This window comes from Lynx canadensis, chromosome E1 (genome assembly GCF_007474595.2).
Source record: "Lynx canadensis isolate LIC74 chromosome E1, mLynCan4.pri.v2, whole genome shotgun sequence".
Taxonomy (NCBI): domain Eukaryota; kingdom Metazoa; phylum Chordata; class Mammalia; order Carnivora; family Felidae; genus Lynx; species Lynx canadensis.
In genome coordinates, this window is record NC_044316.2 from 56,689,313 (window position 1) to 56,702,236 (window position 12,924).

Genomic DNA, 12,924 nt, shown 5'->3' on the forward strand with positions numbered 1-12,924 from the left:
TCTCTCCCTCTCTCTCTCTCTCTCTCTGCCCCCTCCCTTGCTTCTCGTGAGCTTGCTTTCTTGCTCTCTCTCAAAATAAATAAACTTAAAAAAAAAAAAGAATAAGGGTTAGGGTTATCCTGTCATGTTGAGAACTCTGACTACGTGAGGTTCTGATTGAAGACACAGGAGATATGGGACAGGAAGTGGAAAAGGAAAGTTGTGGACACCATCAGTGACCTCATGACCAGGTGCAGAAATGAGAATTGTAGTGAATTAGCATTTTTTTCTTTGTTATATCTGTGTGTTGAACTTTTATTTTTCTTCTTCCCTGTATTTTATATAGAGTTTGGGGGATTTAATTTGACAATTTAGTCTTTGGAGAGGAGACTGTTTAGTGGAGCTGTACAGAATTTAAGAAGTAATTAATATAGCCAGTGATGGATACAGTGGCTGTTAGGACTGTGGCTCCTTATTTTGGTGAGAAGGTGAAAGCATCTTCATTTATAGGAAGATAGCTGTGTGTTATTCGGTGGAAACAGTTGTTTGGTGCTGTATGTAAGTTCAGATGTGCGTAGAGGGCATATGTGGAAGCCGAGTAGCCAGAAGGATAGCATGTGCCCATTACCAATTCGTCCTGCATCTTCTAATCTGTGTAGATCCGACTCCCTCTTTGCCTGGCCTGTGATACTAGAGCTGGGCGCTGTGAACATTTCCCTTTGGCTGGCTGACATCATATTAGTCTTTGTCGATAGAGGGCGCTGGAGAGTAGAAGTGGGGAGAGAGGGACAAAAGGGGCTCTGGTTCAGGCGTGCTTCCTTTTTTTTTTTTTTTTTTTTTTTTTTTTTTTTTTTTTCTTTTTTGGTGCAACAGTCAGCAAGCCAGCATCTGTAGCCCTGGTAGTTCTCATCTCAGTGACACTTACGGCAGCGTGGTCTACCTGTACCCTCGGGACCGTTGGCCGCCACCCAGTAGGGCGCCTGCGTGGACCATCTCTGACCTGAGCCCTCTGTTAGGTCTCTTTGCGGCTGATCGCCCGTGTGTCCTATGGCAGCCACATCCTTCATGGTCCTCGTGCAGAGCCCCGCCTCTCAATTCTTAGCCCATTACTTATATGCCCTCAGACCAGAGATAGATTTCTACTTTCTGCTTTGCTTCTTCCAGACCCCGTAAAGACTTTTCCCCTCTCTTAAAAGTTAGCCAACTTGTACTAGTTAACAGATCTTTCTGTTAAGTCACCCTGTTCTCATGATCTCGTGGGCTCCTGGGATCGAGCCTTACACTGTCGGCACAGAGCCTGCTTGGGATTCTCTCTCTCCCTCTCCCTCTCTCTCTTCCCCTCCTCCTGCTCACACACACACTCTCTCCCTCTCTCTGTGTCTCTCTCAAAATAAATAAACATTAAAAAAAAAAGTCCACTCTGTTCAAATTATTGGTGTGGGTTCTGACTCCAACTATTCCCTGACTGCTAGGACTCACTAACATTGTTATCTGGTCTTGTCTGACATTGCCATCTAAGTTCCTACCGATTAAGTAAGATAGGTGTGTTGGTTTTCTATTGCCGCGTAACAGGTTACCACAGGCTTGGTGGCTTCAGAGAACGACCAGTGTTAGTTTAGTTCCGACCAGTTCTGCAGGCCGGGAGTGCTGGGTCTCTACTTGGGGCCTCACAGGCTGAACTCAAGGTGTCAGCCAAGGCGAGTTCTCCTGCAAGGCTCTGGGGGAAAAAATCTGCCTCCAGGTTCATGCTTGTTGTGGCAGAATTCAGTCCCTCGTCGTCGTGGGACTTGCTGGCTGTCAGCAAGGGTTGCTGGCAGCTCTGAGAGGCTGCCGTGTTCCCCGCCGTGTGCCCTCCACTTCAGGCCAGCACCTGCGTGTTCTTTCCTTCTCATACTTTGAGCTTCTGACTTCCTGTGTCTCTGACCTCTAAACCTACAGGGTTCCTGCACCTGGATGTCCTAAGGCCAGCTGATTTGGGACTTTAGTTACATGTGCAGAACCCCTTCGTGACAGTGCCTACACTCACGCTTGATTGAATAACTGGGAGAACATATGCATACGCCAGGGCCCAGAACCTTGGTGGTGGGGGCCGGGGGGAGGGAGTCTGAGAATTCTGCCCAGCACAGTATGAAATAGAAATAAGAAATAAAAAGGTGAAAAGATATTTTTGGTACATTTTATACCCAGGAAATCCAAGATGATCAGCTGAAAAGTGATTTGATGCAACAGAGATAAGTCAGTAAGCTGACTAGACCCCTACCATCGGTAACCATTTAGGCCACACGTGGAATGTTTGATCGTATTATATCCTACACAACAATAAAATAAAATATCGTAAAATACCTAGAAATGAGCTTAACATATATATATAGGAAATAGGAAGAAAATGACAGTTTCATTGAAAGAGGAAAGAAGTAGATTTTCTCAAGCAGGAAAATTAAATCCTTCAGAGCTTTCAGTTAATTTATAAGTTTAAAACAATTCTTTTTTTTCTTTTTAAGATTTTATTTTTAAGTAATCTCTATACCCGACATGGGGCTCAAACTCACAACCCTGACATCAAGAGTCACATGCTCTACCGACTGAGCCAGCCAGGTGACCTGAGTAACTTTTAAAAAAAAATTTTTTTTTAATCTTTATTTATTTTTGAGAGACAGAGACAGAGCACGAGCAGGGGAGGGCCAGAGAGAGGGAGACCCAGAATCCGAAGCAGGTTCCAGGCTCCGGCTGTCACCACGGAGCCCGATGCAGAGCTCGAACTCAACGAAACACGAAATCATGACCTGGGCCGAAGTCGGACGCCCAACCAACTGAGCCATCCACGTGCCCCCTGAGTAATTTTTTTAAAAAGAGAAATGAAGACAGGCACCTGGATGGCTCAGTCAGTTAAGTGTCTGACTTTGGCTCAGGTCGTGATCTCACGGTTTGTGGGTTTGAGCCCCACGTTGGGCTCCCCACTGATGGTGCAGAGCCCACCTGGGATTCTCTCTCCCTCTCTCTGCCCCCCCCCACTCATGCTCGCTCTCTCCCTCTCTCTCTAAAAGTAAATAAACTTAAAAGTATGAGCAAAATGAGTGGTAGATAACAAAGATTTTATGAAACTGGACTAAAATCGTGTGGTCCTGGCAGAAGCACCTACTTATTCATGGAGCAGAGTGGTCTTCAGGCCCATCTGTTATATGTGACTTTGATGTATAAAGACGCAGGGTCACAACTGAGTAGTGAAAGGAAGGGTCATTTAATCTGGGGCACTAATGATGCCCATGCATTCTGTTAGCTATTTGGTTCAAAAAGAAAGCAAGGTAAATCCTAATGTCTACCTTCCACCTAAATAAAATTTAAATAAAGCATCACCTATATAAAAAAAAAAAAAATTGAGAAATCTAGAAAAGAAAATAGCAAACGTAAAATATGAAAGCTTTCTGTGGGATTTTATGGAAATTTAAAACTTCTGAATGTGAAAAATAATTAAAAGGCAAACCAAAAATAGTAGAAATGTTTATAGCAACGTGATAAATGGTTAATCACTGAACATATATAAACTCTTATAAATGGATAGGGAAAAAGCCTGCTGAGAACCCAAGGGATAGACCTAAATATAGAAACAGTTCATAGAAAATAAAATTTATGCAGGTTAACAAATATAGGGAAATATATTCATTAACAATCAAGGAATTGTAAATTAAGGCCAATGAGATACTTTTTCTATTTGATTATCAGCAAAGATTAAAAATTAAGATACTCAGTGCTTGAAATAAGCATCTTATACTCAGCTAATAAAAGTACAGATTATTAAAATACTTTTTGGGTAACAGTTAGGTTATAAGTATTCATACCCTTAATTATACCCTTTTGTTTTAGTAAGTCTATTTCTGGATATCTCTCTTAAGGCAGGGATCACAAATTCAGAACAAACTACACAAGAGGGAATTAGTGATGAACATAGTATAAAATGGAAACTCCTGAATAAGCACAGGGGAATTGTTCAGAAAATTATGGTCTACATACACAATGAAAGTGTTGTGTTGTCTTTAAGAATGATATTTATGAAGCTTGTTTAGTGTGAGAATACCTTGTAAATGAAAACAGAATACAAAATCCTATATAAAGGATCATTTCAGCCATGTCCTTTTTATAAGTTTGGGAAATTCTCTAAACTGAACCGAGTACTTGTGAGAGCGTGAGTTCAGATGGTGGTCGGCGGTGGCTTGCTGCTTTACACTCTGTTTTCCAGTATTTACCACCTGTTTATTCTTCATTTGCATCTTCCCAACATCAGAATTTCTCTGTACTTGCCTGTCTGTGAATTCATTCTCACAGGAGATCGAGGTCGCTCCTGAACATGAATGGTTCCTTGGTGAGAAACTCACAGTTCCCCCCCCACCCCACCCTCACCCCAACCTTTGCTTTTCTCTTTTGAGCATATTTAGAGTCCAAAACAGCTCAGTTACAATTAGCATCTTTTCCACTAGGTGCTACTGTATGGTGTATATTTCTTCTTAGACTGTAAAACTTCTTTGGTGGGATTTGAAACTACACAGTTGCTTTTCCAGTGTTGGATGTCATTCGCTGGGTGCTGAATGTTTACATTTATGTTATGGCACATGTGTCGATAAATGACCGTTTTTTTTTTTTTTTAATTTTTTTTTTTTCAACGTTTATTTATTTTTGGGACCGAGAGAGACAGAGCATGAACAGGGGAGGGGCAGAGAGAGAGGGAGACACAGAATCGGAAACAGGCTCCAGGCTCTGAGCCATCAGCCCAGAGCCCGACGCGGGGCTCGAACTCCCGGACCGCGAGATCGTGACCTGGCTGAAGTCGGACGCTCAACCCTCTGCGCCACCCAGGCGCCCCGATAAATGACCGTTTTAATGGGGAAAATAACATTACTTTTCAGAAAGCTGTTTATATTTGCCCAAGAGATACAAGGTGCATAGATTCAAAATATAAGAGCCACACACATTCTGCACCATCTTTATTTCAAGTTGTTGTGTATATACTACAGTGTTCTAAACTGTGAGCTCTGTGAAGGCAGGAAGAACACCGTCCGGCACATAGAACACTCTCAGTAAGCCATGCCGAATGAAACAGTTGCCACTTGGTCACTTGGTGGAAATGTCTGGCGACTGTCACGTGTCGCAGATACCGTTTCTCAGAATTTGTGTCATTTAGCACAGTGTATACTTTGTTGCCTTAAAGCAGTAGTTCTCAACAGGGGTGGTACCGACCCCTTTGAGGGGCGTTTGGAAATATGGACATGTGGTTGGGGTGCCACGTGATTGGCGTCAGCCACAGTGGCGTTCAGCGGGTAGGAGCGAGAGATCCTGGATCTTTCCTAGTGCCCGGACCAGTCCCATATAATACAGACTCATACTGCGTCCTTCCTGACTCGGATATCCCTCTAGATGGATGTCTAGGTAGGTGAAAGTGAAAAACCAGTTTATTTTAGTGCAGAACCTATCTTATGTGTATACTGTACAGTTTTCTGTGCTGTTGTGATAATATACACTGAATTTCCCGGGAAAGCACCTCTGGTGTGAGTTGAGGAAAGATTGTACTCTGTGTGGGATTTTCTCAGTAGTCACTTATCATTTTGGAAATCTCATCACTGATTTAGTGCCATTCATAGTATTTGAGTTGCAAAGCCAGTTTTATTTTCTTCATAACACTTATCACAAACTGAAATTACCTTGGTCGTTGACTTGGGTTTTACACTAAACTGTAAGCTCCTTAATAAATGGGGATCTTACATATCCTGGGTATCCTAAGGATACCTAAAGGATACCTAAAGCAGAGTGGCACATTGTGGCCAGTTATTAATAATTGATGCATAAACAATGAATGGACGTTTGAATGACTGTCTCATCTATCTGAGCCTGACCTTTACATGCTGATGTTCCTTAAGCTTCTGCCCCAGGCCCTCCTTTCTGCTGCTCTAAACCCCTTCTCTACTGACCACAGCTATGAGCATGGCTCTGATTTGTATTTCTACACTGACATCTCTCTAGATTTTTCTCCAGCCCGAATCTTTGCTCTGAATCCAGATTTGCATATCTGTCTGCCAGCTCCCTTCCCAGCTTCATGCTCACACATCTCAAAGTCAGCATGCCCTTCTCCAGTGTTTATCTCGGCGAACGACGCCATTATCTTACTTAGTCACCCTGGTGGGAAACCCAAGGGTTATCTTTGATGCTTCCCCTTCCCTTATGCCTATTTCTACTTAGTCACCAAGCCCCATTCATGCGTTCTCTTAAATAATTTTCAAACCCTGCTTTCTAGCCCCAAACCCCCTACCCCGAGACACCCCCTAATTTGGAAATCCTCAAATCTAAAGTACCAAGTCTAAACTCCCTCTGACTGACAGCAGGAGCCTACTCATTGGTTTCCACTTGTCCATTCTTAGCCCCTTATAATCTGTTCTCCGTAGTAGCCGGAATTGTACTAGCCATTTCTTCACTGCTCCCACGCTTTAAGCCTGCTAATCACTTGCTGTTTCCCCAACTTGTCGTATTCCTTCCCCGCTGTAGAGCTTCCACAGTCCATGCTGTGTCCCTTGCCGTGGCAGCTGGCTGTCCTCCGGAATCTCGCTCACTTCCATAGGCGACCCTCCATACTCTCCTGACGAGGCCAGAAAGCCCTCCCATCCTGTGCTCTCACAGCACCCTGTGCTTCTTAGCAAATTGTAATGAGTGTGTTATAAAGGTAGCTGTTTGTCTTTCCCATAGAATTGGGTTTTGTTTTGTTTCTAATTCCTGATGTATAGGTATGGCCTCAGTATATTTATATTATCATCATAAAGGATGGCCTAATAGCAACTATAACAATTTGTCTTCTAAAATTTAATTGGTTTTTTATCCAGTGATTTTATAGGGTAGATCAATTTGATACGTTTTTTCAGGGGCATACTCTATTTCAATGGTTCTAAGAAACGTTTTTCTCATTTTCACCACATCTGAAATAGGCACACATCTTGTAGATAACGGCATATTATGGTGCATTTGGCAGCATTTTTCTTAGTGGCACGTAAGTTAATGGTGCATCTTACATCTGAAGGCCTCTTAGATTAGATACAATTTGGTATTTTGTAACAAGTTCATTGTGGAAGATTTACTGAGAACCTTGACGTGCTCAGTCATTCCATGGAAGCATTGCTAAGATTTTCTTGTAGCCACTAGCAGGTAACTGGTCACTGATCCCTTGAAGAAGTTTCTGCCTATAGTCATTTTGGTCATACTCTGCCGAGTTGAATGTTGGGGACTTGATTTGTGTATCATTCGCTCCAAGTAACACACAGATTCAAATTTGTGTATGTGTGTGTGTACCTGTTTTTTGGAAGAACTTTTTTTGATCTCTGTGTAGAGGTGGGCCGGCCATCCGTCGGTTCCCGAGGCTGTCGATGATCCCTCTGGAATGCTTTCTGTCCTTCCTTTTGGAAGAAGTTGTAGCTGTGCTCAAAGAGACATTTTCCGCGGCCCTCCTTGGATCTAGGCACGGGCACGCGGGTAAGTTCTGACTGATCGGATGTCAGCAGAAATGAAGCATGGGCTGCCCGGGAGTGAACGGAAAAGGAAATGGCTTGCTCTCCAGTTCCTCCTTTCCCCCTTCTAGTGAGAAGAACGTGGGTCCCTTGGTGACCTCATGCAACAGTGATGCCTGGCCAGCCTGTGGGCTGCGGGGGAGAAACATCTTGAGGACGTTGTGCTTGTGTTTGGGGGCCTCTTATAGCAGCTTTCCCTGTGCTGCACCTGATGATCATCGAAGAGACCGTCCCGGTCGGGCTCTTCTGTTTCTAACAACATGAGGTCAGCCTCACCATCGGTGTGTCTCAGGTGTGAAGCAGGTGGCTCTCACTCTTGGACCACAGCGAAGAGTATATGTGCTCTTCGGGGACGCAGTGTGGCGTGATGGATGAAGCACATGCTTGAGATGCAGTCAGACCTCCGCTTGAATGGCAGCTGTCGCTTACTGTCAGTGTCACGGTGGGCCACTCACGGACGTCCTCTTCTTCTTGTTTCTTTAAGTAATCTCTGTGCCCAGTATGGGGCTCTAACTCACGACCCCAAGGTCGAGAGTTGCGTGCTTTACCGACTGAGCCAGCCAGGTGCCCCTCAACGAGATTCTCTTGAGGAACGAATGAGATCATCTACTTAAAAGGCCTTCCTAGCCCAGTGCTTAGTAAATGACGGCTATTGTCATCGTTAGTTTTTCCAAAGACTACAACCCCAGGCTGTCTGCTGCCCTAGTATTTTTTCCGTTGGGCTTGGTATTTATGGAGGTTTGTCTGATCTTCTAGGTTATATCTTTGGATTAAGCAAAATCATCAGAAACCTTCACGTTTGGACCGTGTTGCCTTGGTTCCCCAGAGAACTGCTGAGGTTTTGAGAGTTTCCTGAGATTTCCCATCATGCTTTTGGCTATGGGCAGGTTGTGAGAGATTGTTTAATCGAGCCTGCCCTGTGCGTGCCCCAGGGCACGAAAGAGGCTGTCCAGGCCTGGACTCTGTCACCTATGCGAGGTATCCCCTGAAAACCTTCTTTAGACCTGAGGGCCAGGGAAACTTTTTCTACCATTGTAGAACTGGTGTGTGTTGTCAGGGTTAATGAGAAGCCATAAAGGACAGCGAAAGGAGTTGAATCATAAATAGTAACATAATTTGGGAAATTGGTAGTTGCTTCCACTATAGGGCAAATTGTAGGTTAGCTCTGCATACCTGTATTAATCCTGACTAGCTGTGGTTCCATTAAAGTCCTTTAAGGAGGTAAATTCTAGGCTTTTTTTTTTTTTTTTAAATCAGAAAGCCAGAATGTTGGCAGCTAGCAGAAAGTTAACTTTATGAGCGTAATAGGAAATACTTGCTTAAAAAATTTTTTTTTTTAATTTTTAAGTTATCTCTACATTCATTGTGGGGCTCAAACATACAACCCTGAGATCAAGAGTTGCCTGCTCGACCCGCTGAGCCAGCCAGGCGTCCCAGAAACATCTGCTTTTGAAAATGGGTAGATGAACGTAGTATTGGACATGCAGTTCATACCGTTTCTGAACTTTGAGTGTTAGAATTGGGGGGTGGTGGCAGTAATTCTGAGATGGCAATTTAAAGTGCAGGGACGGCAGCCTGTGACTGGCAAATACTTGTTAATCTACAAAGCATGGGACTGAGCGGGTCAGGGTCTCAAACTGGCTCAGTAAGCAGTTCACCTTGAACGACTAAAGACTAAACCTGCATGTATAAGAATAGTACATACAGCAAATTATAGAATGCTTTCTTCCTCAACCTAGGTGGTAACCGTAGCATCTGTCTGGAGTGTTTGTTTGTTTGTTTGTTTGTTTGTTTGTTTGTTTCCATATGAACTTGGCATGCATTTAAAAACAAAATAGAAAATTAAAATTTCAGAGACGCCTGGGTGGCTCAGTAGGTTAAGCCTCCGACTTCGGCTCAGGTCATGATCTCACGGTTTGTGAGTTCAGGCACCATGTCAGACTCTGCTGACAGCCCAGAGCCTGGAGCCTGCTTGGGATTCTGTGTCTCCCTTGCTCTCTACCCTTCCCTCGCTCTTGCTCGCTCTCTCTCTCTCTCTCTTTTTCTCAAAAATAAACATTAAAATTTTTTTTAAGAAAATTAAAATTTGTTTATATAACTGAGATTTTCGGGTAGGTTTTCTTGTTCATCATTTCTGAAATACAAGTTTCTACATTTCACATTTTTGATGTGAAATATTAACAATCCTTTTAATACCTGTGGGATGGTTTTTTTTTTTTCTTTAGCACATATAATTGGTCATTTTTTTCTGCCTCATGTTTCATTATGGAAACTGTTTAGGCGGCATTTGACTCCTTTACCAGCTTGTGAGTCCAGTGCATGTCTGTGAACCCTTCTTTTCTGCTGTCCTTCCGTACAAACCCTGAACTTCACAGATGTTTCCAGATCAGAGGACTGGCTGGATGGTGGTATCATCTCTTTTTATATTTGACTTTCCCCGTGTGCAGATTGTCATAAAGCTATTTCTGCTCAGGTCTTGTGCACTTGCCTGCTCTCCCAAATTAGAATCCAACCCTGAGCACAAGTTAGCTTAATGGCTTCCAAAACTGAATCTACAGTGAACAGTCTTTTTAGTTCACAGAATTGCAGAATTTCCTAATAGAAAGTTACCCTGGAGATCATCTGCAGCCCAGAGCGCTCATTGATAAGTGCCCCAGGCGTCGGCTTCGTGGCTTCAGGGAGTGCCCCGCAGTCGTATGGCGCTGGGACTTTGTCCTTTCTTTCATGATCATGAAGGAGAGCCTTTTCTGAATTTGCCCAGATGTACCACAAGTTTTAGAACACAGAGGTATAATGGAGTTTAAAAAAAAAAAAAAAGGAAAAAAAAAAAACAACACAAAACACTGGACAGATTGAGGCAAGTGGTCTTTTCCACCATCTATCAGGTTTCATATTTGAGGTTTGTGTTATTATTTAAGTGTAACTTGTAGTTATATACTTCAGTGCCATTTATTTGTCATTTAGACACATCTGTGGTTTTTATTTGCTGGTGTGACCGTATCAAAAAGTCCAGTTTATTGACAGAATTGAAATAGGCTCTGATTTAAGGATTCTTCGATCAGTGAGGAGAGAGAAACCATGCAGCAGTGTGAACTGGGAAAGTTTAAGGAATCGCCAGCTATAGCAGGGGATTGAAGTAAAAGGGACTGGCTAGGTAGAAACAGAGTTTTTGAGAATGTGGGAATAGGGGGGAGAAGCAGGACCACTGCCCCCAGGGCTGAGATGAAGCGCCCTGTGAGAGCCTCCCAGGCTGAGGTCCAGACCTCATTGGAGAGGGCACAGCTGTGGCTCATGGGATAGAGGCGAACTCACTGAGCAGGGGGAGCAGGGGAGCAGCTAGGAAGGAGGTTGCTGGGTGGCCGGGAGCATTGCAAGGAGCCTGCCAAGGAGGGGGAAAAAAAAAACAAAAAAAACCACCACTCTTCTTCTGCCGTATCTCTCCAGCGCCCTCTACTGAACAAGCGTAGCGTCATGCCAGCTGGCAAAGAAAAAACGTTGAAAGGCCCCAGATCAGTTTTCACAGAGCGGGCCAAAAGCTGAGTGTGGAGCTAAGAGGCAGGAAGTCAATAGCCAGCTTAGCTCCCTACCTCCAGATTCCTTAGTATTCGGAAGGAGACACTTGGGGAAAGCATGCTTATCACTGATTACACACAGGGCGTATTTTGAAAATTTGTAGCGAACAATGAAATCCTGATCATTAGTAACAACCACTTGGTAGGTACACACCAGGACGTGGCGGCAAGGACCACTGTGTCTGAGAGGCTGGTTGGAGATTCGCTTCTGTTATTTTAAGCATGTTTAAAGTACACATATTCAAGTGTCATTATATAAATTGACTCTGAAAACGGAGTGGCGTTAAAAATTGTAGTGTCGTTTTCATTTTGAGGCTGCTTTAACTCAGAAATGAAATAAAAGGTTTTACAAAATGGCACTTCTGACTCCTATACCTGTAATTGACATGTTAATATGGTAATACGAAAGCAGCTTTTATAGTGGTTAAAGTGTTTACTGAACCTGATTCGTTTTGAGACAAATCGTAGTTAAATAGTGCTGAATCCAGTCAACACTTCCCTTTCTACGCAGGCCTAAATTAAATAGATTATTGAAAAGTTATTGTGTCTGTCGGTTCTTTGATTTAAGGAGGGAAGGGAAGGGGGACTTCGGGGATGCTAGGAGGCAGCTGACATCACTGAAGGCAACACCAGAAAGCTCTCGGGACCTGGGTAGCCAGCGCCAGTGGACGGCTTTGCAGGGAGCAGCCGGTGAGACGCTTCTGCCCCGGCTGTCTGCCACTCGGCGCAGGATTCACATTCCGAGGAGGGCCCAGGAGGGTCAGGCACGGGCAAGGCACTGGGGTGCCAGACCAAGGAACAAGCTGTTTCTGGGCTCCAGGGACATAGGTCCTGGTCCTGGAGACTCCATTCTCACTCCATTTCTCAGCTTCTCTTCCTTGGTGTTGGTTTCATTTCCAGGCCTTCCGTGGTTGGGAGATGTTCCAGCAGCTTCCGTTCCTCTGATCCTGTTAGGTCCATCCCTGAACCTTAGAGTCGTCCCTGAATCTAGCGGATGGCTCGGGAGCGTGGTACCTTTTGATTGGAGCCACTGCCCTAAAAAAGTCCATGGAGTTCAAGGGAGGGAGGGCCTGGTGCTCCAGGGGAAGTTGAGGGGTGCAGTTACCAGTGGAGAAGTAGAGGGAGCTGCCTGGCAAAAATAACAGACAGGGGTAACCAGCCTGATGGTTCAGAGAAACGCCAGCCGAAATGAGGAACATCCTTTTGTTCTGTGATAAAAAGCCAGCGGAAGAAGATAACAGAGTGTAGGAAAACATTGGTGAAACCGGGAGACGGATGTGCCTGTGTGGTGGACAACGAGCACCCTGAAGGTGAGAAGCGGGAAAGGCTGTTTCTCCAGTCTCTGCTGGGTCAGACTTCAGTAGCCACTGCTGAGGCGCTGTCGGGTGGTCTGGTTCGGTGTTGTAGACACAGCAGCACGTCTCGAGACCTGAATCCTGGGGCTGGAGGTCCGTTAGCACTAAGATGAAAATTAGGTCGCAGTTCCTTTGAGATGCCTTCAGGCCTGCTGATTTTGCCAAGGTTCTTCTCCATCCTTCCACAGTCCAGGTTCCTGCAGGATCTCTTCCGAGTCCGTTTCTTCGTCCTTTCCTCCAGAGCTTCCCTGTGTGCCTTGTGGCATTCTGGTCCTGTGGGAAGTGAAAACCCTTAACCCTGGCCCTTGTCCCCCCCAACCCCATCCGTTTACTTCAAACCCTTCCTCTCCTCAGACCAGGAATGGAGGGACAGGGGGACACATGAGGGAGGAATTCAGCATTCTCCAGAACCACACCCCCTGCCATGACCATTTCTAAATCATTATTTCTTTGCTTTCGCCTTTTTTTTTTTTTTGCTTT